Source organism: Lissotriton helveticus, chromosome 8, assembly GCF_964261635.1.
Source record: "Lissotriton helveticus chromosome 8, aLisHel1.1, whole genome shotgun sequence".
NCBI classification, from domain to species: domain Eukaryota; kingdom Metazoa; phylum Chordata; class Amphibia; order Caudata; family Salamandridae; genus Lissotriton; species Lissotriton helveticus.
Genome location: NC_136069.1, coordinates 1,226,931,705 through 1,226,958,818, shown reverse-complemented (window position 1 = coordinate 1,226,958,818; position 27,114 = coordinate 1,226,931,705). Strand labels below are relative to the sequence as shown.

Here is a 27,114-nt window from a genome sequence, read left to right as displayed (position 1 = left end):
GCTCTACCCTAACATTTGTTTCATCTGTATCTGGCACTTTCTTCTCACCCTTCTACCGTCTGCTTAGTTTGATTTAACACATTTCCCTGCTATAATTTTCTTTGGTACATCTCACCTCATCCCCACACTAGGATTAAATCGGATCACGTCAATTCTATAGATATATTGCAATAATGGATAAACTATTAACATTTGGGTTCACAGATGAAGATTTTGCGTCATTGGTAGGACAGAATAGTGCGGATACCAATTTTACATCAACAACTGTACAAGATAATGGAGATATTCACAAGCTTACTGCCCTTAAGAAAAAGACCAAACGCGTAGAATTACATGGTAGGTTCATGCTTGATTATCTTAAAGCGGGGGTGATCCCACAAGGTTTAAGAGTACAGAATATGCCGGGTTTATTTGTACACCTTCGAAAATTCCTGGAAAGATGGACACTCATAGCAAACAGGTGTTCCCGCGACCTGATGATCCTAATCATTGAGACGGCAAAGGAGGTGGTACAGACCCTCCTACAAGAAATTTTAGAACTAGAACCCAAGATTAGAAGTTCCCAGGTAGTGGAGGAAGTGATTAAGAAACTGGAAGAAGTTGAGAAAGACATCAGTTCCTATAATGATTATCTATTAAAAAGAAAAACAGATGAATTCAAAAAAGATCTTAGGTTTTTCAGTCAGGAAAAGGTCTATCCTTATCTAGCAGATACTTTTTATCAACCTGAACCCACTGGGGACCCACAGGATCCTCTCAATTATAATAGACCCCCAGAAAAGTTACCACCTTTTCTGATTCCTAGGAATCAGAGGGTGAGGGCAGCAGCCATTGTCAGGACCCGGGTGCTGGGAGAGGGATGACGGCCACTCCAAGATTCAATCGCCCTTCTTTTTTAGCCAGGCATGGAAATAAACAACCCCGCTGGCGGACAAGATATCAACCCAAATTCAGAGGCAACTACCAACACCAGAACCAGGCATACCCTCAACCTCCCGATTATCAGCAAGCCCAACCCTTGTACCACAACCAGGATCAATACCTGGTAACGAGAAATGCACAGTACTGGCGCGACTGAATCAGATCCCCATCTTTAACCTCAGTGGCCATACCTTAGACACCGACACGGAACATCTTCTCACCAAAGGCCTCTCATTTGTCCCGCATAGTACCATCAACAGGTTTGAAATCTTCAAAGATCCTATGATCTTTTCCGTAAGATTTGCATACAGGATTTTTTTGCCGGACAGGATATCACCCCTGACCTGAATGACAATAAGTCAGGTCTTAAACTCATATCAACGTTTCTACCCAACCTGGAGCAAGTTGCCCCAGAAATAGCAACTTTTGAACGTGTGGTATTTAAAAAGCTCCTTTTAGCTACGAAATTCATCCCCCCACCCAAATACAACCTTTCTCGCAATGAACACCAAGCACTAAAAAATTTGACAACAAACACCAATTTTACGGTCAAACCTTGCGATAAGGGTGGGGGAATAGTGATTCTAGACACTGACCAATATATCATGAAAATGGGAGCGATGCTAAATGACTCTCGTCATTACATCCCCGTTCGAAAGAAACCCACCAAAATGGTTCAGAAATTGGTGCTCCAGGTCACGACCAAGGCACTTGAGGAAAACTTAATCTGTGAAAAGGAATGGCTATTCCTGAACATCAAGCAACACAGGATGGCGGCAATCTATGGGGTCCCAAAAATCCATAAGCATGCAATGGACCCCCCCCCTACAGACCTATCGTGATGACCATTGGCGCTGTCACAGAGCCTCTGTCTAAATATGTGGATACAATACTGAGGCCTTACATTTCCAAAATTCCATCATATGTGAGTGATACTCTAGATATCATTAACAGAGTTGAGCATCTTCCCTACAACCCTGTACATAACACCTTGGTCACTATGGACATAGAGGCCTTGTACTCGAATATACCTCAAACAGAAGCTATTGAGGCAGTGAGATGGTTTATGGATAGCTATAACATCGACTGCCCTAGACTGTTTATCATTGACTGTCTCCAAATCATTTTGACAGAAAACACATTTGAATTCAACGGCCTCCTTTATAAACAAACCAAAGGAGTGAGTATGGGGGCATCGTGCGCGCCGACCATAGCGAACATCTACATGGCACTGTACGAAACTCGCTTATCTATAACGAGATTGCCCCATTCAGTGAATCTAGATATCTATGGTCTAGATATATAGACGATGTTTTCTTCATCTGGACAGCCAATAACGAGGACATCCCTGAGTTTGTATCCTGGCTCAACCTCTGTGACACGAACATCAAGTTCACAGAAAACTGCAGTAATACCAAAGTTGAGTTTTTAGATATTGTCATACAAACAAACAACAATCTTTTGAAAGTGGATCTTTATGTGAAGCCCAAGGCCCGCAACACTCTCTTACACTTTGAGAGCTTTCATCCCCTCATGCAAAAATCCAGCATACCCTTTGGCCAGTTCCTGCGGTTGCGCAGGAACTGCACCAATGTTGCGGATTACGACATTCGGGCCACCGAAATGAAAGAAAAATTCCTAGCCCGGGGGTACCCCAAAAGACCTGTGCGTGACTCTTTTAAACGTGCGCGGTTTTTTGACACACATTTACTCACTCCCCAGACAAAGCAGAAACATACTATGTTAGTCTTTGTATCAAGACACTCAACCATAAACGAAAAAATTCGACATGCCATCAACTCCAACTGGCATATACTGAATGCTTTGAAGACCAAAGACACTCACCTCCCCAAACCTCTCCTTGCTTACAGAAAGAGCAAGAACCTTAAGGACCTAGTAGTCCAATTGCGTATGCCCAACCAGACAATCCAACATATTCAAACCTCCATTGCTGGGCAGAAATTCCCTTCGGGTAACTTTAAGTGCATGCCCTGTACATCATGCCAATTTGCCATAGAAACACAGGACTTTTGTTTCAATGCTTTTAATATCCTGCTAGACTGTCTTACCAATTGCAAAACCACAAATATCGTGTATCTCCTCTTATGTCCCTGTAACCAGGGATATATTGGAGAGACATCACGATCGATGGCCAAAAGACTATCGGAACACAGATCGGCTATACGCACAGGCAAAACACAGGCCCCTCTGGTGCACCACTACATGGACCAACAACATAACTCGGACGAGATACGTTGGATCATTGTAGATAAGATTCGGATTAACACCAACACACAAGGCACCAATATACGTAAATGTCAAGAGGTTTTCTGGGTATTTACATTGAACAACTACCTCAAAGGAATGAACATTGAGATTCCCTGGGATCAGGTCATTAAACACAACCCAGGTTAATTTACTTCTGTTTATGTTGGCTTACCTTTAAAAAGAACATCGCTGTTTCCATGAAATCCTACAGACCGAATACCGCGGTAATATAGCATGCAATATGCCTTAATTACCTTTGCATGCACTATGAAGGCCCTATTGTCTTTCATATTTATACAGGTAATGAATCATTTCCCTTCACCATGGATTAGACGTGGACCTCTAGTTATTAATTATATAAGATCAGGTCGGTTTGCCCCCACTTGCACTATTTCCTCATGGAACACCCTGCAAAATAACGCTCACGGTGCGCATTCATCAAGTGCAACATATAAACTATGACCACACCGAGTAAGTCCTATCTCTACTCCACTTCAAACATACACCACGTCATCACGCCCCTTAACGTATCATCTAATGGCGCGTTTTGGCATTGGCGTTCGAAACTTAGACGGGAATATAAATGGTCTCCGCCGGGATCCCCAAGCCTCCTCCTATATCTCCCTGGATGGCCGAGGAGGGTGCTCGCACTTCGCATCACCTCGGAAGGCCCCCTCGAGCAGCGGTACGACAGAGAACTCAGGTAAGACGACCCCTCATATCCACCCCCGCTCGCTGCTGCCGAGTAAATATAACCGTTTAACCATCGCATTTATTGCTTTTCACAGGCCCTCTCTATATCACTGTGAACTTCATATCGGTGGCCCAGATACATGCACAGTGACATCGATGCATGCAATCAGAGTAAGGCAACTCACCTGTAGTGCACATTAGCTATACAGGGATTTACTATTATACTTATGTTTAACGTTAAGATTCCGAGCACTATACCCCATTTTTTGTTTTACAGATACCCTAATAGATGCACACAGCTCAGCTTATTATTCACCAAACCTCAAAGGACTGTCCCTCTCCTTACCATTCTTTGGATCCATGCCTTTACGTTACCTGCCGGGAAGCCTAGATTCCTTTTCTTGCCTGTAAAAACACCCCATTAGCTCTATTCGAACGGCAAGACTTAGCCCTAGAAATAGTGTATTTCACTATCGTTCAGTATTAGCTGTGTTCACCACCGCGAGATCGACCGCAGACTGCACAGGTCTTTTATATTATGTGAGGCAATACCACACGGATATATATTAAACAGAGCTACATTCTACTGAATAGCTCATATGCGGGTATTCGTTCGCGCTTTATAAATGGCAACAAATAAATAAATAAATAAATATGTACGCCACTTTCCATTTCGATGTGGTCCAGAAAAACGGGTATGCACCCATAACCTATCCCCTTACTAATGACAAGCCTATAGATTAGGGATCTTTGGGTTTATAAACTCGGACGAGGGACATACCCCCAGGGACAACCCCCAGTAATACCAGGACCAGAATTACATAATCAGAGTACCTCAGTCTGTCCTCCCCATAAAATAATTTTATTTTAGAAACCGTCTTTTTATATCTATTTATTTACTTCAACAGAGCTAACCGGGAGCAATATACTCTGGACTCCATAGAATTACAGACAAGAGCCGAGTACCTAGTGTATATAATACAGCCTTTTCTTCCACCTGAAACATTGTAGAAACACAGCTAAGGTTTGATTCTTTTTCTGGACACATACGTGACCATATCGTGAACCGATAAATCATTAACTATTAATGATATCACATAGTAACATTTGTATAGCACTAGTTTCATAACAATCTATTTCCTTGCACGGCCCCCCTATTTTCTTTCCCTCTTTTCCTTAATAACTACATGGCATACAGGGTGTTAACGTCATACCACGAGGGAGGGCCCCCACATCCCCTTTTCTCTCAGCAGCGCTAAAAGGGCATGGTTTTGATTTACACTTGATACATGATGTATATGATAAAAGTGTCAAGTAGCTTGCAAATTTGTGTTTTTATCTTTCTTTTCTTTTGTATCTTTCTATTATGTGTTTTTTAAATTAGTAGGACCATATTCTCTAAAAAGAGATATTTTGATACACAGATCAGAGTTTGTCTTTTTGATCCTGTAGGTTACATTGTTTTAACAACAACATGGCTTCCTGATCAAGGCACCCAGCCGAAACGCACGTAGGAATGAATTTGTATTAGCCATGATAAAAACTGTATCCAATGACAAGTATACATGTTAAGAAAATTGATGAACTGTATGATCAACTGCCAAGGGTAGAATCTAATTGATATATACTGTGACTACTAATTGCTGTGAGATACCTACGGATGTATATTTTTTTGAGACAAAAATATTTATCTTTTTGTAATCACTGTTTCTTAAACCTATTTATTAAAGTCGAAATAAAAAGAAATTTAATAATGATTTGTTGACACAGTCTGCTCTGATGTTGTGTTCATAGTGTAAACTACAATACAATAGTTTTTTATTGTTGAATTAATAAAGATCCTTACAATAAGGAAAATGAAATTAGCCAACATTTACATCACAAATTAAAAAACACAAAGGATATCAAAATTTAAAAAAGTTAAAACTGGAGCTCCATTCGGAACCCACCCCATCTTACAACATAGGGATTTAGAAAGTATGCTTGGGATCAGCGGCTAAAAGGATGGAGACACAGCAATATATTGGATGATCATTGGGAGACCTCTTACTGCTTACTAATTTCTTTCATAAATTTGAGGCCCCGACAGGTCAGGATTGGGGATGAACCTCCCAGCCAAAAAATAACGGCCTGGCGACTTGATCTTATATTCAATTTGTTCAATATGTCCCGTATAAGCCGTCTTCTAGATACCATGAGGGCTGGGCATACACAAAACAAATGAACTAGAGATTCAGTTTGATATCCACAGAGTCTGCATTTTGGGCAATCGTCGTGGGGTTTCCAGGAAGGTCTTAAATCCTTGGATTCATGAAGGCCCATACGAAGATTGATAAGGTTTTTTTAAAATGCTGGCTAAAATGAATTGCCAAGTAAGCCTGAGGTTGTTGGAGTGAATAGGAAGAAATGACTGTCCAGGCATGACGTCGGTGGGACAATGTTTGTTTGTCTTCCAGTAAAGACTTCCTTTTGGCATTAGAATTTACAATTTTGCAGAAACTGAGTTGATCAAATTTTTTATTCCATGCTACTGGCAAATCGAGGTCCGTAAGGCATTTCTCCAAATGGGTGGCCCAGGGCTGAGTTGGTTCTGTATTAGTTGCTTGCCAACAAAGTTTATTTAAAGAGTCTGGGTCGGCGGCACGAAGTTTATGGCAAAATTTAACGAATGTTGACTTGGACCTAAAGATGTAATTTTGGAGTCCGAATTGTAATCTCACCTGGGCTGGTGAGGAGCATTTAGGCAGTTTGAATACTTCTTTGTAAATTTTGTTTTGTAGAATGTTTAGCATACCAGTCTCCCCTCCAAGCCATGTTACCAGCCCGTATGATAGTGTAGGTAGAACCTGAGCGGCCATTACTTTTAAAAGATGGATGTAATTTGGACCATCCAGTTTTTGCAAGAGTCGCCTGTATCTGTAAATTAGCGTCTGGGACTTGGCTTTTAACACCGCAGAGTGTTCTTTTTTTTAATTTTCTTTGTTGATGGTTACCCCCAGATACCGATAATGCGGCTGATCCCCTATTGCGAGATGGTTACATGTCCAACTGTATTTGATTGGTTTACGCTCTATAAGACGGATTACTTTTGTCTTTTCTCTATTCAGTTCCAGATGTACTTCGTCTAAGTAGAGTTCAAGAGCGTTTATCAGCCTTTGCAGCCCGATTGGAGTTTGGCTCAAGAGGACAATGTCGTTTGCAAACTGAATGATTGGCATTGGGGTGTTGCAGAGATTCGGTGCGTGACTTACAACTTGGCCGAGTTTTCTCCCCAGATCGACGGGGTATAGATTAAATAAGCATGGAGCCAGGACACAGCCCTGTTTCAGTTTGTCCTCGATTGGAATTTTTGACGTGAGGCTTGAACCCTGTCCTTGTTTGACCCTTGCCCAAGTATCCGTGTAGAGGAGCATCAGTGAATTGAGAAGGTTTGGAGACAGCCCCCACTCCTTGAGTTTTGCCCAAAGTCTCCCCCTACTGACTCGGTCAAAGGCGGCTCTGATGTCAATAAAGCAGCCATATAACCGGGTGTTCTTCGTTTTGGCTCTTTCCATCAGGAGTGCTAGGGCTGTGAGATTTGCTATAGTGTAAACTAATTTGTTAAGGTCCACATTTTTTATATTTGTTCCTGAATGATGATACTCACAAACAAGGTGCCCACTGCCGCCATATGCCGAGCATTGCCCAATATGTCCTCGCTTAGTGGCTTCAACTCACTAGTTCGCTACTGCTGGGGGTTCCTGCATCAGGCACTCGCTCCTGTTCTGCATGCACTCGAGACCTTCAGTGTCTGTAGCCTCCCATCAGCATCGGCACCATGTGCAAGGGGCCGCCTCCAGTACTGCATCAGAATGCCCCGCTACGCTCCAGTGGAGCAGGCCGCTCCGCATCCCTGAGCTCGCGTGAGCTCCGGTCCCGCTCCGCAGGCACACCTCCCGCGCTGTTCCACTCTCCCGGTACCTGCCTCAGCGGCTGTTCCGCAGTCTTTGCCCGGCTGCAAGGTACTCCTGCTCCTTTTCATTGCTGTTTAAGCGGAGAATCACTGGCCTTACTCCCGTCACGGCCCTCCGCACTCGGCATTCCGCTGCGCCCTCAGGCCTCTGGGGTCATAGTTCTGGCTGAGCCCGCAACCTCCGTTAATCAGGTGGCACCGGGTTCTCCTGCTCGTCGCAGCTGGTCACCCCCGCACTTTTATGTCTGTCCTGTAACGTTTAGCGTGTGTGTGCCAGGATTTTGTAAGCCCAGGTCTGGAGCTCATCTAAAAGACGACCGCCATGCTTGGCTGCTAGCCACGCCCCCCATCGCTTGCATAAACTAAAATACAATCTTCCAGAACTACCTTTCATACATAGAAACTTAGGGGTCATTATGATGGCGTGTAGATCGCCACCGCCCGACCGGCGGTGGCGATCTGCACGCCATAACTCCCTGCCTGACCGCCATTTGCCTGCCATATTATGATGAGTGCGGTGGGCATGCCTTTCCATGGCATAGACTCCGCCAAGGAAAGGCATGCGGAGAATGACTTTGGGGCCCCCCAGGGGGGCTGCACTGGGGAGTACCTATGGTACCCCCCTTCATTACCATACACAAGGTGGCAGGCACCGCGTGGTGCCTGTCACGTTGTGCATTACAATGCACAACATGCGCCTTTAATATTGCGGCGGGTACTGTTTACAGCACCGCCCGCCGCAATGTTAACAGCAAGAATGCGCCGCCACTGTGGCGGGCGCTTCCTAATTTGCCTCATGGGATCGCCGCATCTCTGGCGGTCGGTCCCATTTTCGTTACGGTGACGGGCGAATAAATCCGTCCGCCATCATAATGGGGCCCTTAGGATGGGACCACCACAAACAACTGGCTCAATTATTGTATTATTATGCTTTCTGATCTACCAGTATACCAGATCCACTGGTTGCAAGGGGGTTAGAAGCGGAATTTGAGGGGTATCAAAAACAGACCACAATCTTAATCTCCGTGCATAGAAGGAAAATAATGAAGTTACTTTGTTATATGCAGATACCTAAATGATCATGCACTGAGCTACCTAACCAATATACTTCTTTATTATTCTCTCTCCCAAATTTAAAATTGTGGATTTAACTGTTTCTCGGTTTAACCGCACCAACCTCTGTGACAGAGCCTTCTCTATCCTCAATGTTGGTGCTCACTTCCTCACAAAATGTGTCATAGGCAATCCCTAATAGACTTCAAAGAGGCACTCAACATAGTATTTTAGGTACATAGGATTTTGTAAGACCTCTTCCAAGAGACAAATATGGGACATGCCCAAGTTTGAAATGCAGTCATTCAGAAGGAAGGATTTCATATGGAGGACTTATTTTGAGAAGGGGAGCCTTTTGCATTCCGGCTAAAACCATTATTCCTTCTCATTCCCTACACTACTACTTCATACTCCTCTGAGTTGTATGTCTGGGTAGGACCCAATTGGCTATGCCCTCTGTCCACGTGAATGCCTTCTCCTGCCATATACATCTACAGGGAAGCCAAAGTAGCTAGGATAGCTATGTCCAAATCTGAATCTTCTCCCACTTTGTAGAGGGCAGCTTTCTGAGTAACCCTTTCAGTGTATGGGAATGGTCAGGCATGATAGATGTTCGGGGTGGCTGAAGGCCACAGCTCTTGACACTCTTGTAGTGATGCCTCCATTTGCAATGTTCCTCACTCCTGGCTAGCATTTGTCATTCCATTTCACATTTTACCTTATCAAATGTTGCTTGACAAGCTTCATCCCATACAAAAGACACATCATTCTTTAGCACGTTTAACAAACTTGAATCATTGAGGTATAGTCAGGAATGCATTTTAGATAGAATTCATATAAATCAACAAACAAACGTAGTTCATGTTTGTCTTTTGGGATTGGACAATATACCACAGCCCTGACTAAACCAGGTCTAGATTTTATCCCCATATTGAAAATAACATGATCCAAAAATGTGATTTCTTTTTTCCCAAAATTCAAAAAAATACTTACCATCATACCACGCATTACTGAATATTTTGAGAATGTACAAACTAATGTTGTCTTGGAAAATGGCAACACCTATCACATAACCCAGAAGATGGAACATAATCCTTTAAAATACTGATGCTGCAAATACCAACCGTAATGGCAAACAACAGTATTGAAGCACGCCAGTTATGTAACTGAATGCATTGAGATGTCTAGACTCTTCTTCCAAGTCAACCAGGTGATAGCCCTTGGTCTAATCGATTTTTGAGACCCTTTCTGCACCCACCAGCATTTCGAGTAACTCATTGATCTTGGGTAGGGGGTGGAAATCCAGCAAAAATTCGCAAATGAGATTGAGTAAATCATCTCATGCTTTCATAGACCCAGTATGCTTTAGAGTCACTGCTAAAGGGGATAATCATGACTTTGACTCTACAGGTTTCATGACGCCTTTTTCACCTACCAGTAGCAATTCTTTCTCAAATTCAGTTCGCAAACTAAACAGAACTGCGTGTACCTTCTATTTTACACTCTTTCACTTTGATTTGACATTTAAACCCTTTTATATTGCCTAGCTTATTGGTCCTTAATGAGAAAGAACTGTTCTTTGGCATGGAGTCAAAGAACCATCCCAAATAGTCCTTGATGAAACATCCTAAAGATATTGAGGCCTCTGTTGGCAACATGAATTTTCCCTTGGATTGTGCATCCTATAAATTCAAGGACATCCTCAATGTAGCCCAACAATTCTATTTTTTCTTCTCTCTAAGGAGATCGAAGACCTGTCCAGAGGAAGCAGCTCTCTATTTCCCCAAATTTCCTGAAAAAGGTCATGTGTAATGTACTAACAATCTTAAACTTTTACCACTCTCAACAACCCCAGTATATGTATCTACACATTGTAAAGGGTCCATTTAGTAAAACCATCTTTGGTAATCACCAACATAATGTCTTGGAACTGTTGATGGAGATGCTGTCTTCGTTCTTCTGAAGAATTTTCTTCAAGCACATTCGCTACCTTTGTCAAGATATTATGAGAACTCCGGTACACTTTTGGCAACACGTCCTATTTTAGAACACTATCTACATGTAACTTTCTTCACTGGTGACAACTTATTTCCTTTCACGTGGGGTGATTTTCCACACCTAAAAGATATGTTGCAATGTATAAAAACACTTTTCTTAAAGCAGTGACTCCTTTGATGAATGTTGAAATATATAATTTATTCCACATATCTGGAATTTGTATTTTATTTCTACACAGCACTGGCCACCTTTGTTAGTGATTGGCTATGCTCTATGTCGGTGCAGAGACGGAATATTGAGTCATAAATATAGAGTTCCAGAAATATCGAGGCATAGATGTCGTGGGTCAGAAATATCAACAGCAAGAATATCGAGGTCAAGAATATCGATTTAAGGTAAGTAATACCGATTTAAAAAATATTGAAGTGTTTAATATAGTTTGCAAAAATATAGTTGTGAAAAATATCGTTTTTATTATTGTTTTGTATTTGAGCATATATTTTATATGTATGTGATGTGTGTTTTTTTGTATAAGAATTGTTTGTATTTTTAATTTGTCAAATTTTTAGTAGTTTTTTTTTAATTGGAATTTTGCCCTTTTAGTTCCGTAGCGGGTTGTGGGTTTATAGGGGAATATGGTGGGAAGTAATTTAATTATATTACATTTCTTGATTATTTTTTATTTATTACTATTTATTAATTGAATGTATTAATATTTGTGTAATTGAGATGTTATAGTGTTAAATGTGGGAAGTAAATGATTTATTAATTGATAATTGGTTGTTAATTAATTTTAAATAATTAATTTGTAATTAAGTTTGGTAATTGTGTAATTAATTTTAGGTGTGTGTTGTGATTTTTATAGGTGTAAAGTGTGGGAAGGGTGGGAAGTAGTTTATTTTTAATTTATGAATTAATAATTGGTTTTTAATTAATTTCAATTAAATAATTTGTAGATAATGTTGGTAATTGTGTAATTATTTTAGGTGTGTTGTGGTGTTTATAGGTTTAACCCCTTGCATGCTCATGATGGCCCCCGGCCGTCATGAGTCACGGTGGGGTGTGCTCACGACGGCCGGGGGCTGCCCGAATCCCACCCACTATGGAAATGCCCCGCACAGCGAGAAAATTCGCTGCGCATGCAAGGGGTTAAAGGGTGGGAAGTAATTTATTTTTTAATTGATACATTAATAATTGGTTGTTAATTAATTGCAATTAATTATGGTAATTGTGTAATTAATTTTAGGTGTGTGTTGTGGTGTTTATAGGAGTAACGGGTGGGAAGTAATTTGTGTTTAATTAATATATAGTTGTTAATGTTAATTATTTGATATCTATATTGGGTAATTGTTTATTTTTGTGTGTTTTTACTTTTATAGGGGTAAAGGGTGGGTATTAAATACATTTTAATAATGTAATTATTAGTTGGTAATAATTTGTTTTTAATTTAGAAAAAGTTTTAATTGTGTTTTATTATTTTATAAATTAATTTGTGTGTGTTGTGGATATTATAGTGTTAAAGTTTATGTAGTCAATGTTTTTCATTAATAATATTTTTAATTGATTATTAATTATGTTACGTAAATAAATGTAATTAAAAATGTTGAGGTGTTTTCTTTTTGGTGTGGTGTTATAGGGTAGGAAATTAAACAAATACATTTATGTTTTAATTAATATTTTGTTTGTAAATATTTTCTAGTTTAAACATTTTTTTGAAAATGTATTTAATTTATTTTATATAATATTTGTAGGTTTTTGTTATATGTAATTAATATTATAATATGTGTTCTTTTTATATGTTTATATATATATATATATATATATATATATATATATATATATATATATATATATATATATATATATATATATTTGTTTTTTTTAAGTGTTTGAGTGTGAATAGAATTGTTTTTTCTCTGGTATTCAACACTTTCCCTACTGTTGCATTCACTGGAGTGGGAATAGTAATTTTTACCCCTCCACTATCCAACACTTTCCCTACTGTTGCACTCACTGGAGTAGGAATAGTAATTTTTACCCCTCCGCTATCCAGCACTTTCCCTACTGTTGCACTCACTGGAGTCGGAATACTAATTTTTACCCCTCCGCTATCCAGCACTTTACCTACTGTTGCACTCACTGGAGTGGGAATAGTAATTTTTATCTCTCCGCTATCCTGCACTTTCCCTACTGTTGCACTCACTGGAGTGGGAATAGTAATTTTTACCCCTCCTCCATCCAACACTTTCCCTACCGTTGCGCTCTTTGGAGTGGGAATAGTAATTTTTGACCTTCCGCTATCCAACACTTTCCCTACTGTTACTCTCACTGGAGTGGGAATAGTAATTTTTACCTCTCCGCTATCCAACGCTTTCCCTACTGTTGCACTCACTGGAGTTGGAATAGTAAATGTAATTATATTGCTATCCAACACTTTCCGTACTGTTGCACTGATTGTATTGGGCATTTTAAGTTTAATTCTTTTTTCATTGTTTAATGCTTTAATTTATTCTAGAATTTATTTTATATTTGAAATTATATATATATATATATATATATATATATATATATTTCTTTTTTATATAATTTTTAAGTTTGAAAATAAATTAAAGATAATAGTTTAATTATTTTAAATTAAATATATATATGTATAAATTATGTTTGTGTTTATTTTTGTAATTAAGTTTATTTGTTATATTTTGTAGAAATGTATATTAAACTTAATGTATTTTATTAAAATGAATATTAATATTTAATATGATTCTTTTATTATATATATATATGTGTATATATATGTGTATATATATATATATATATATATATATATATATATATATATATATATATATTTAAAAGCAATATCTTTGATTCAATAGTTTTGTACTTACCTGTTTAGGTATGGGAGTCGATATTTTTGTAGACTATATATTTTTTCGATATTTTGGACATTGATATTTTTAGCATTGATATTCTATCAGTGAATCCTCTATGTCAAGGTCATGAGCGCACTTCTGAATTGACTTTGAGAGGGCGAGGTTGCTTTTGCCGACCTCTGCATCTGTACTTCTCAACGGTAACCCCCCCCTACATCTCGGTTCTAAGGGAGGACAACTACAAATTAAAAAGAACACAGAATTATTGTGTTGACAAATATTTCCCCTGTCAGTTGTACTGCTTAATTGAAGGTGTGAAGGGAAGAATGTGCGACTTCCAAAAGGTACCATGTTGGGGAGGGGTAACATGGGGGAGTTCGCCATCCATAAATGTAACTGAGATTATTACACAATCCCAGCATTCATTGGCATAATTTGGTCATTCTGAGACCTGAAGAACCAATCATTTGTCACCAATAAGTGTGTCACCTGGTTGTAAGATAGAATGTCTTGAAATATTTAGCAATAGCAATTTTGGGGGATTTTCCCTTCCACAAGAAGTCCAGAAGAAAAGTGACATTTCCAAAAGAGGGGGGAATATGAATCGGAAAATTCTGGAGGGACTAAATCACTTTCGGTAGGGATATTATTGTTGTAAATGCCATCAGTCTTGACCCTGCTTGGCCCAAAACCAGTACTGGGTTGCTTGTGCTCTGGTTCAGGGGAGGACCTGGCTTTGCAGCTTGGGCTGGACTGTTCCAACCGGAGCAGGGTGACGTTTGATTTGCCTATAGCTGGATCCAAACTGAGGTTACATGGTGTGCAAAAAATAACGATTGATTGGGATGTGGCCCGAGTAATTTCCAGAGGCTAATGTTAATTCAATTGTTATCAAAAACAGGGGTGAACCCAATTCAGTCAAAGGACCTGGGTATTTGCTAGTATAGGAAACAGTTGGTCCTCGACATATATTTAACATATAAAGCAATTTTCGTATTTGGTTATATAAATTTTTGTCAAGACCCAAACTAAATCTGTATTGTTGGTTCAATAAGTAATATTAGCCCACACTGACACAGTATCATACAGGAAGCACCAAAAAAGGACCTAAAATTGGAAAAGAATTCAATCAGATTGGCATATTTAATGTACAATTTCAAATTCAACGTATCTTTATACACATATTTACATTCATAATAAACAAAGATGTATCTCTACAATAAAAGAAGAACGTGCACAGAGAAAGATCAAAGTGTGTGCTCAAGTGAATGATCAAGAGGATCAAAGAAAGCAAGGTGTAGGTTATTTATATACAAGAGATTGAGCCTGCCCTAAAGAGCGCTTGTAAAAAATGTACTTCTTTTTTACTGGCTTATATATTATATACAATTCCGTAGTCCTTAATTTGCATAATTCGCAACGGGATTTGGAAGTGGGGCAAGGGGCAGGGGTTGATAGGTGCAGGCTCCCACAGGGAAATGTCGTCGACGTTTCGACCCAACCATAAACCGGGTGGTTCAAGTCCTCAACAACGGGTCTTCATCAGGACGGGATTTGGGAAGGGGGCGCAAAAAGTCTTTCAGAGTGCACGTAAGTTAAAACCAATGTCATTGGGCACCTGTAATGATAAATGAAAGAATGGGGCTAAATATCACTAAATCCCATCAAATGAAAGAAATCATTGCTAGGATGGTCATAGAATAGCACTCACCCTTTGTGTGGTGCATCAACAGCAGTGCGACGTTTTGTCCGCACTTAGAAGTTTATAATTCACAGATTAATCCTGTAAATAAAAAAGAGAGAAAGAGGTAGCCATTAGTGCTCCTCTGATCTCTATGTGTTATTTCATACATGCAGGGAGAATTTAATTTATTCTATAAACCTCACTTCAAGATTATATCCTTACAAGTTCATCACGTCATATTACTCAAGCCACCCGTGGGTGAAAGAGAAACCACTTAAGCATATAGTGGTTACATTGATTGTGGCTTAGTCTTACCAAGTGGACTGTTGGCTATTTCCACAAACCGAGTGTGAAAAACCAAGAAGTTTATAGTGTCTATAAAACCCCATAGTCAAAACTTGGATTTAAATGTAATTTTCTACTCACCCACCGCGTTAATTCGGGGATGTCTTCACAAGGAATAGGAATTGAATAGCTAAGGAAACGAAAAAACGTCTCAGTTTAAGAGCTGAAGGTGTAATTACACACACCGATATTAGATAACGTGTGTTATAGTTAAGGGATTGCGCAGTCAAAGTGAACCTACCTAAATTTGATAAAGCCAACACGGAGAAATAAATCCTCTGGAAAAACGTGTCGGACAGCTTGCCAGTTCCACTTCGCGTTATGGAATGCGGAAGCATTCAGCCGCGACGTGGTTACCCTAGTTACCAGGCAAGCGACGTGAATACGTCACCCGACGACCGACGTGAATGCATCACTAGCCGTCCAATCATATGAGATGTCCAGGCGGTAACTAAGAGACCAAAACGTGTCTCCGTTCCCAACGATCTGCACATAAAGGCTTCGTGCAATATTTTGAGTCAGCAACTTAGGGTGGTGTATCGTTGTTATTTAATTATGTTATTCCAAACGGGACAGATATCGAGTGATGGTCATAATTATGGCAGTTATATCCTGGCAGAAAATCACTACAATGGCACCTCACTGCGCGGTCCATACTGTAAGAGACAGTCGAGAAAATGATAGAAAAAAAAGGGGGAATACAGATATTGTGACTTATTAAACATCTCGACAGGCCCATCAGTATTATGCATTACAGAACCATTTGTATATATACCAAAAAACATGAGCATCCCATACATCCCAGATAGTTGGTACATATACTTCAAGAACACATTCTTTGATCAATATATAGTGAAATTTTTCACAGGTTCCTCATACATAGAAAAACTCAACCATTATAGAGTGTTGCCATCTGTCTTGTTATTTCCTCATATTCATTGAGCCCCTTATTTACAGTATCGAAAACATGCATCCACTTGCATTCCCGCACACTTAAACAATTAGCAAAATTTCCTCCTCTTATATTGACCGTGACTTTCTCCAAAACCCACCATTTTAAGCTTTCAGGTGAGTGACCAAATTTCACAAAATGTTCCACCAGTGGGGCTCCTTGTACTTTACAGCGAATCCTACTGCAATGCTGTAGGATTCTAGTTTTTACTTTTTGTATAGTTTGTCCTATATACCAAAAGTCACAGGGGCACGCAATTACATATATGACTCCAGTCGTATTACAGTTGGTATGCTGTTTCATAGTGTGCGTGTAGTTATTATGAGTACATAACTTCAGTTCTTCTGTTAATTGGCATGCTTTGCATGACCCACATTTGTGGTGGCCTAATACAGGGGGTGTATTCCATAATGTGGACTGGGCGTCTCTAGTTATGCTAGGTAGTAATGATTGGACTACATAGTCCCTAACACTTCTTCCCTTTTTGAAGGCAAACATAGGGGGATTCGTGATCCCTATTTCATCGGCCACCAAGTGCCAATGTAAGTTTATGATCTTCTTAATTTCACTACTCATGGTATTGAAGGTCGTGACACATGTCATCCTATCTTCAGATCCATTATTCTTAGTATTTGGTTCCAACAAAAATTCTCTGTGGCAGAACCAAGCCTTTTTCCTAGCTTTTTTTAGAAGTCGTCGTGGATAGCCCCTCTCCAGGAGACGCTCCATTAGTGACACCGATTCATTAAAGAAGTCCTCCTTACGAGTACAATTCCGGCGCAACCTCAGGAATTGACCATAAGGTAGGTTATCCCTGAGGTTGCGCGGATGATGACTATTGTACCGAAGCAGGGTATTCCTCTCGCTGGATTTTCTATAAAGGGTGGTATGTAACACCCCAGCTTCCTCAACTATACTGATGTCAAGGAAATTTATTTTGTTTTTGCTGTGTTCAAGAGTAAACTGTATATCATTGGATCGTTGATTTAGCCACTCATGGAATTCGATTAGAGTTTGTTCATTACCCTCCCAAACCATCAGGACATCATCGATATATCGACGCCATGTCCTGATGTTTGTGAGGTACGGGTTTGTGTCACTGTATATGAATTCCTTTTCATACGCATCCATGAAGAGTATAGCCAAATCTGGGGCAAAGCTGGCCCCCATGGCCACTCCACGTGTCTGCACGTAGTAGTCTCCCTCAAAGTAAAAGAAATTTTTTCGCATGGCAATCTCAAGTAGGTCCAGAATAAATTGGGCAGGTACCTGACAAGGTTTTGGACGCTCCTCCAAGACCTCTCTAATCACTTCAATAGCAGCTGTTTGAGGGATATTTGTATAAAGCGATGAAACATCCATCGTGGCCAGAAAATTCCTGTTCTGGTCAAACATATATCCATCAACCAGTTGAATCGCTTGCATGGTGTCTCTTACATAGGACATCGTTCCCTCTGCCGCTGGTTTTAAAAAGATATCAATAAATTTGCACAGGGGTTCTAAAATAGACCCACAGCCAGACACGATCGGTCTGCCTGGGGGGTTATCCAACCTCTTGTGCACCTTTGGAAGTGTATAAATCGTCGGGAGCCTTGGATTATTATTATTTAGGAAGGCATATTCTTGTTTTGATAGATATCCCTCCTCCAGTGCTTTTTCTGTGATCTACTTAATGTTAGATGCTATTTCCTTTGTCGGATCAGATTTAAGTTTCTTGTAATTACCAGCTACTCCTAGTTGTGAAAGAATCTCTAATTTGTAGTCATCCCTCCCTTGGACAACAATTGCCCCGCCCTTGTCCGCCGGTTTTATAACAATATCTGAGTTCTGTTTCAAAGATTCAAGGGCTTGGCGTTCCTGTCTACTGATATTATATTTGATATATTTCTTCTTAGAGAGTGTCTGATTTAGATCACGCATCACCACCTGTTCACGCCCAGATGATGTCACCTAAAATCTTAGCCTTTGAATAGAGATTCTTTCACAACTAGGAGTAGCTGGTAATTACAAGAAACTTAAATCTGATCCGACAAAGGAAATAGCATCTAACATTAAGTCGATCACAGAAAAAGCACTGGAGGAGGGATATCTATCAAAACAAGAATATGCCTTCCTAAATAATAATAATCCAAGGCTCCCGACGATTTATACACTTCCAAAGGTGCACAAGAGGTTGGATAACCCCCCAGGCAGACCGATCGTGTCTGGCTGTGGGTTTATTTTAGAACCCCTGTGCAAATTTATTGATATCTTTTTAAAACCAGCGGCAGAGGGAACGATGTCCTATGTAAGAGACACCATGCAAGCGATTCAACTGGTTGATGGATATATGTTTGACCAGAACAGGAATTTTCTGGCCACGATGGATGTTTCATCGCTTTATACAAATATCCCTCAAACAGCTGCTATTGAAGTGATTAGAGAGGTCTTGGAGGAGCGTCCAAAACCTTGTCAGGTACCTGCCCAATTTATTCTGGACCTACTTGAGATTGCCATGCGAAAAAATTTCTTTTACTTTGAGGGAGACTACTACGTGCAGACACGTGGAGTGGCCATGGGGGCCAGCTTTGCCCCAGATTTGGCTATACTCTTCATGGATGCGTATGAAAAGGAATTCATATACAGTGACACAAACCCGTACCTCACAAACATCAGGACATGGCGTCGATATATCGATGATGTCCTGATGGTTTGGGAGGGTAATGAACAAACTCTAATCGAATTCCATGAGTGGCTAAATCAACGATCCAATGATATACAGTTTACTCTTGAACACAGCAAAAACAAAATAAATTTCCTTGACATCAGTATAGTTGAGGAAGCTGGGGTGTTACATACCACCCTTTATAGAAAATCCAGCGAGAGGAATACCCTGCTTCGGTACAATAGTCATCATCCGCGCAACCTCAGGGATAACCTACCTTATGGTCAATTCCTGAGGTTGCGCCGGAATTGTACTCGTAAGGAGGACTTCTTTAATGAATCGGTGTCACTAATGGAGCGTCTCCTGGAGAGGGGCTATCCACGACGACTTCTAAAAAAAGCTAGGAAAAAGGCTTGGTTCTGCCACAGAGAATTTTTGTTGGAACCAAATACTAAGAATAATGGATCTGAAGATAGGATGACATGTGTCACGACCTTCAATACCATGAGTAGTGAAATTAAGAAGATCATAAACTTACATTGGCACTTGGTGGCCGATGAAATAGGGATCACGAATCCCCCTATGTTTGCCTTCAAAAAGGGAAGAAGTGTTAGGGACTATGTAGTCCAATCATTACTACCTAGCATAACTAGAGACGCCCAGTCCACATTATGGAATACACCCCCTGTATTAGGCCACCACAAATGTGGGTCATGCAAAGCATGCCAATTAACAGAAGAACTGAAGTTATGTACTCATAATAACTACACGCACACTATGAAACAGCATACCAACTGTAATACGACTGGAGTCATATATGTAATTGCGTGCCCCTGTGACTTTTGGTATATAGGACAAACTATACAAAAAGTAAAAACTAGAATCCTACAGCATTGCAGTAGGATTCGCTGTAAAGTACAAGGAGCCCCACTGGTGGAACATTTTGTGAAATTTGGTCACTCACCTGAAAGCTTAAAATGGTGGGTTTTGGAGAAAGTCACGGTCAATATAAGAGGAGGAAATTTTGCTAATTGTTTAAGTGTGCGGGAATGCAAGTGGATGCATGTTTTCGATACTGTAAATAAGGGGCTCAATGAATATGAGGAAATAACAAGACAGATGGCAACACTCTATAATGGTTGAGTTTTTCTATGTATGAGGAACCTGTGAAAAATTTCACTATATATTGATCAAAGAATGTGTTCTTGAAGTATATGTACCAACTATCTGGGATGTATGGGATGCTCATGTTTTTTGGTATATATACAAATGGTTCTGTAATGCATAATACTGATGGGCCTGTCGAGATGTTTAATAAGTCACAATATCTGTATTCCCCCTTTTTTTTCTATCATTTTCTCGACTGTCTCTTACAGTATGGACCGCGCAGTGAGGTGCCATTGTAGTGATTTTCTGCCAGGATATAACTGCCATAATTATGACCATCACTCGATATCTGTCCCGTTTGGAATAACATAATTAAATAACAACGATACACCACCCTAAGTTGCTGACTCAAAATATTGCACGAAGCCTTTATGTGCAGATCGTTGGGAACGGAGACACGTTTTGGTCTCTTAGTTACCGCCTGGACATCTCATATGATTGGACGGCTAGTGATGCATTCACGTCGGTCGTCGGGTGACGTATTCACGTCGCTTGCCTGGTAACTAGGGTAACCACGTCGCGGCTGAATGCTTCCGCATTCCATAACGCGAAGTGGAACTGGCAAGCTGTCCGACACGTTTTTCCAGAGGATTTATTTCTCCGTGTTGGCTTTATCAAATTTAGGTAGGTTCACTTTGACTGCGCAATCCCTTAACTATAACACACGTTATCTAATATCGGTGTGTGTAATTACACCTTCAGCTCTTAAACTGAGACGTTTTTTCGTTTCCTTAGCTATTCAATTCCTATTCCTTGTGAAGACATCCCCGAATTAACGCGGTGGGTGAGTAGAAAATTACATTTAAATCCAAGTTTTGACTATGGGGTTTTATAGACACTATAAACTTCTTGGTTTTTCACACTCGGTTTGTGGAAATAGCCAACAGTCCACTTGGTAAGACTAAGCCACAATCAATGTAACCACTATATGCTTAAGTGGTTTCTCTTTCACCCACGGGTGGCTTGAGTAATATGACGTGATGAACTTGTAAGGATATAATCTTGAAGTGAGGTTTATAGAATAAATTAAATTCTCCCTGCATGTATGAAATAACACATAGAGATCAGAGGAGCACTAATGGCTACCTCTTTCTCTCTTTTTTATTTACAGGATTAATCTGTGAATTATAAACTTCTAAGTGCGGACAAAACGTCGCACTGCTGTTGATGCACCACACAAAGGGTGAGTGCTATTCTATGACCATCCTAGCAATGATTTCTTTCATTTGATGGGATTTAGTGATATTTAGCCCCATTCTTTCATTTATCATTACAGGTGCCCAATGACATTGGTTTTAACTTACGTGCACTCTGAAAGACTTTTTGCGCCCCCTTCCCAAATCCCGTCCTGATGAAGACCCGTTGTTGAGGACTTGAACCACCCGGTTTATGGTTGGGTCGAAACGTCGACGACATTTCCCTGTGGGAGCCTGCACCTATCAACCCCTGCCCCTTGCCCCACTTCCAAATCCCGTTGCGAATTATGCAAATTAAGGACTACGGAATTGTATATAATATATAAGCCAGTAAAAAAGAAGTACATTTTTTACAAGCACTCTTTAGGGCAGGCTCAATCTCTTGTATATAAATAACCTACACCTTGCTTTCTTTGATCCTCTTGATCATTCACTTGAGCACACACTTTGATCTTTCTCTGTGCACGTTCTTCTTTTATTGTAGAGATACATCTTTGTTTATTATGAATGTAAATATGTGTATAAAGATACGTTGAATTTGAAATTGTACATTAAATATGCCAATCTGATTGAATTCTTTTCCAATTTTAGGTCCTTTTTTGGTGCTTCCTGTATGATACTGTGTCAGTGTGGGCTAATATTACTTATTGAACCAACAATACAGATTTAGTTTGGGTCTTGACAAAAATTTATATAACCAAATACGAAAATTGCTTTATATGTTAAATATATGTCGAGGACCAACTGTTTCCTAATGTTAATTCAAGGCATTCCATCTATCCCTTTTTTGTATACTTTAGTGTGTCGCCCTAAGTGGCACAAGTATGCCCAGACATGGGTCCCATGCACACTGTGTCACTGAAACCAAGCAGTACCCAGCTTATGAGGCAATAACAAGGGCCAGACCGGTCCTGGGTTGCTTGCCTTCTGTTTCAGGGAGGACCTGGCTGTGCAGTTCAGGCTTTACTGTTCCGATCAGAGCAGGGTCAAGACTGATTTGCACATAGCTGGGTCCAAAACTGAGGTACAACCAATCTATAGGAGTTATAGGGGGAATTGGGTGAGGCCGCCCCCCACTCAGACAAATAGAATGCCTCACCTTAATTGCACCTAAATTACATCTAAATCGACACAATGTCTGGATTTTGTAACAATTCTTCTCTTAACCCCCCTAGTGTGTTAATTAACACTACTATGATTGGTCACGGTGCACATTTAACTCCTTGCTCCCAAAATGGCCGCAGTGCGTGACCTCAAAACGTGATGACGTGTGCTCCAGATTAGATCGTGATGCGTGACCTCTGAGCGCGGTGAGCGCTGGCGCTCGCGAACCTTGCAGGCGATGCACGTCAGAAGCAAACACCTCTTCGAGCTCCTGGCACCAGCACAACCGCGGCAGCTTTAAAAGTAAGCAGGTTCAAAGCTCGCTCACCAACCGTAGATTAGCGCGACAGTAAGATCATGTAACAAATCGTACCTTTGGCACACAATGATATTCAATGTCCGCCGTTTTTGCATTCAGGCAGTCAGCTCTCAGAACAGTTCTTTTCTTTAAAGCACGCGTAATTTAGTAGCAGAATGCGACGATCTTGCATCCCAGGGTATACATTGTCTCATGTAAAATTAAAGCACTATACAGTCTTCCAGAACCGATTACCAATGGTGGGATGCACGTTGCACTAGCACAAAAGTACTCACGAAGAAGCTGAAAATTCGTTGGGGAAACTCCGATAGTTTAAGCTATCCCAAATTCGATCAATTTCACGTGGGTCCTTGTTGCCAAAATTGTAGTGAAGTTGTAGAAAGATACGAGCAGAGGTACAATTTACAACCACCAGAACCTTTTTTTAAAGGGACAGGAACGCCTCCTGTAAAATGGGAAACTTGGAAAGAATATTTTTGCAATTACATTTCCACTTTTGAGAAAGAAGATGAACCTATGAAACCTGAAGAAAAGAAAAAAATACTGTTGCATTGCCTAGGTGCAGGGGGATTGGATGTTTACAAAAATATAAATAAGAAAGCATGAAATGGTGGTGATAGGAATGTGTATGATGAAGCATTAGAAGATTTAGATGGATACTACAAACCAATAATTTGTGTGGCAGTTCACAGGTACAAATTCTACAGAAGAAATCAAGGCAAAGAAGAAGGTATTGATGACTATGAGGCTGCATTAAAGAACTTAGCATTGAATTGTAATTTTGAGAATATGCATGATGATCTTATTAGGGATCAAATAGTCATGTGTGCAGCAAATTCTAACATCAAGATGCGCTATGGGCTAAAGGAGAGAAACCTCTGCAACAAGTCATTGAGATAGTAAAGAAGGCAGAATTGACGGGTAGATGCGCAAAGGATGTAATTAATGACAACAAAGGCAAAGATGATATCTCCAATGTTGTAGCTAAAGGGTTTGGAACAAAGAAAAAGAAAACAGATTGCAGAAGTCAAAGCAAAGAGAAACATAAACAAAGTAATCATGGAATGAAATTTGGAGAATTAAGATGCTTTCGTTGCGGTAGCAGTAAACACCTTGCAAACGATTGGAATTGTCCAGCAAAAAATAAGAAGTGTGGAAAGTGTGGTCTAATTGGCCATTTTCAAAAAGCATGCATAAGGAAAGCGAGAACAAGAGTCAAGTTTGTTCACGAAGAAGAAAGTGAAAGTACCAGCGAGTCATCTGAGGACTCAGAATACAATCTATGTGTACTTAATATCACAGACACAACTGAGGAAAATGAAGATGATGAAATCATAATTAAAAAAAACCCAAGTGCAAAATGACGATTGGTGGTGTAGAGGTAGAGATAATAGCAGATTCAGGTGCACCGTGTACAATTGTAAACAAAGAGGTGTGGAAAAACAAATTTAAAGAAGTTCTGGGGAACAGTATGGAAAAACCTGATATAAAATTGAAAACATTCACAAACCAACCTATAGAACTCCTGGGTTATAGGAAGTTAAATTTTGTGTTCAAAGAAAGAACTATGGACAGCAAACTGTACGCGGCAGGGACTGGACCCTCTGTTTTAGGGTGGAGGGACCAGGTAAAACTTGGCATTACTCTCAACCCTAACAGAGCAGAACCGGTGTTGGTCATGCAACTAGACACAGCTATGAGTGAGGAACTTGTGGAAAGGTTTCCTAAAGTGTTCAACGGGAAAATAGGAAAATTGAAGGGTTTCCAGCACAAAATCAAGTTAAAAGATAATGCCAACCCATGTGTACATAAAGTAAGGCATGTACCTTTAACACTAAGAGAGGAAGTCAGAACAGAAATTGATAAACTACTGGAAGCAGACATTATTGAACCCACGGAGTCATCTGAGTGGGTTGCGCCCTTGGTGGTCGCGAGAAAATCAAACGGTAAATTGAGGCTATGCATGGACCTGAGGGACCTCAATAAAAATATTCTCATTGACCAATACCCTTTGCCAAGAATTGGAGAAATGCTGTCCCTCACTAAAGGCATGAAAGTATTCTCTACAATCGATCTGGCAGCAACATTCCACCAGGTACCCTTACACCCGGACAGCAAACATCTCACCACTTTCATCACACCATTCGGGTGTTTCAGGTTCAAAAGGGTACCATTCGGAATAGCGTCTGCTGCGGCGTTATTCCAGAGACTAATGCAAGAAATCTTTAAGGGTGTGAAAAGCATACTCATCTTTCAAGATGACATCCTGGTCATGGGAAAAGATCAAGGCGAACACGACAGTAGATTAACACAAGTACTCAAGAAATTGGAGAAATATGGATTGACAGCAGAATTTAAGAAGTGCAAATTCAGCAAAGATCGTGTCAATTATCTTGGACATGAAATCTCAAGTGAAGGAATAAGACCTAAGAAGGAACTCATGAGAGCAATAAAAGAGGCGCCAGTATCGAACAATAAAGATGAACTAAGAGCCTTCTTAGGATTGGGGGAGTACTACTCCAAATTTGTAAAGGACTTTTCCACAAAAACGTACAACATCAGGACACTTCTTAAGAACAAGAGCAAATTTGAGTGGACCAGTGCATGTGAAGAGAGCTTTAAGCAACATAAAAAAGAAATTTGTGAAGCACCGGCTCTGCAAGGATTTGATGGGAAACTGGAATGCGTAATAACTACAGATGCAAGCGGAAAAGGGCTCGGTGCTGTACTCACTCAGATCGAGAGCAATGGTAGTGAAGTGACCATCGCATTTACTTCACGCTCACTAACAGCGACAGAGGAAAGATACTCTGTGATCGAAAGAGAAGCGTTGGCGTGCGTTTGGGGAATGGAGCATTTCCGCCAGTACATCTGGGGAAAGAAGATAATTTTGAGGTGTGATCACAAACCTCTAACAAAGGTGTTGACTGTGAAAGGGCTGTACAATGCTTCACCACGTTTGGCACGAATGTCAATCAGACTGTTGGATTATAACTATGATGTACAGTACCTACCCGGAGCGAAAAACGTAGTAGCAGATTTTTTGAGCAGGCTTCCGTTGAAACACACAGGAACAGCAGCACAAGAAGAGGATCTTTGTGTCGCAAGCATCAGTGAAGAATTCCCTACCATAAAAAAAAAGCGAATGGATGGAGGAATGTTCAAATGATAAACAAATTCAAGTTATCAAGGATCACATTGTAAAAGGTTGGCCACAGAAAAAATACTTGGAAAATGAGTTACGAATATTTTGGGAACTGAGAAATGAGCTGTCGGTGGAAGACAATCTCATCCTAAGACAAGGAAAAGTAATACCTCCAAAAGATCTCAGGGAAAGAATAATCAACATATGCCACGAAGGACATTTGGGTCTGAACAAAACCAAACAAAAAATAAAATGTTGGTATTGGTGGCCAGGTTGTGACATGCAGGTGGAGAGAGCCATAAGAAAATGCATGGAATGTGAAATACAAAACTCAGACGACCCTGCGACCCACATTACAGCCATTGAGATGCCCAGATGCACCATGGGAAAGAGTTGGCATTGACATCATGGGACCAGTAAAATGGCAAGATGAAGGAGTGTATGTCCTAGTGCTAGTGGACCACCTTTCAAAGTGGCCGAGGTGAAGGTTTGTGAAAAAGTGGAAACTAGTGACGTGCTTAAATTCATGGAGAAAGTATTCACCAGGGAAGGAATCCCAAAGACAATTGTCAGCGCTAATGGAAGACAATTCACAGCCGAAGCTTTCAAGAAATTTGTAGAAAGGAATGGCATCAATCACAAAACCACATCTGTATATCACCCTGCGGGAAATGGAGCGATGGAAAGATTCAATAGAGTGATAAAAGGGACCATCCAACTAGCGAATAACAATGGAAAATGCTGGAAGAAAGAAGTGAACAAGATGGTTTGGGGATACAGAATCACACCAGGGGTGAAAA

The 27,114-nt window shown here is 40.3% G+C and overlaps 1 protein-coding gene across 14 annotated transcripts in view; it reads left to right on the top strand.

Annotated features, from left to right (window-relative positions):
- The window catches only part of INPP4A (inositol polyphosphate-4-phosphatase type I A), a 1,031,799-nt gene that overhangs the window by 468,552 nt on the left and 536,133 nt on the right, over positions 1-27,114 (top strand). The gene's annotated exons all lie outside the window — the stretch shown is intronic.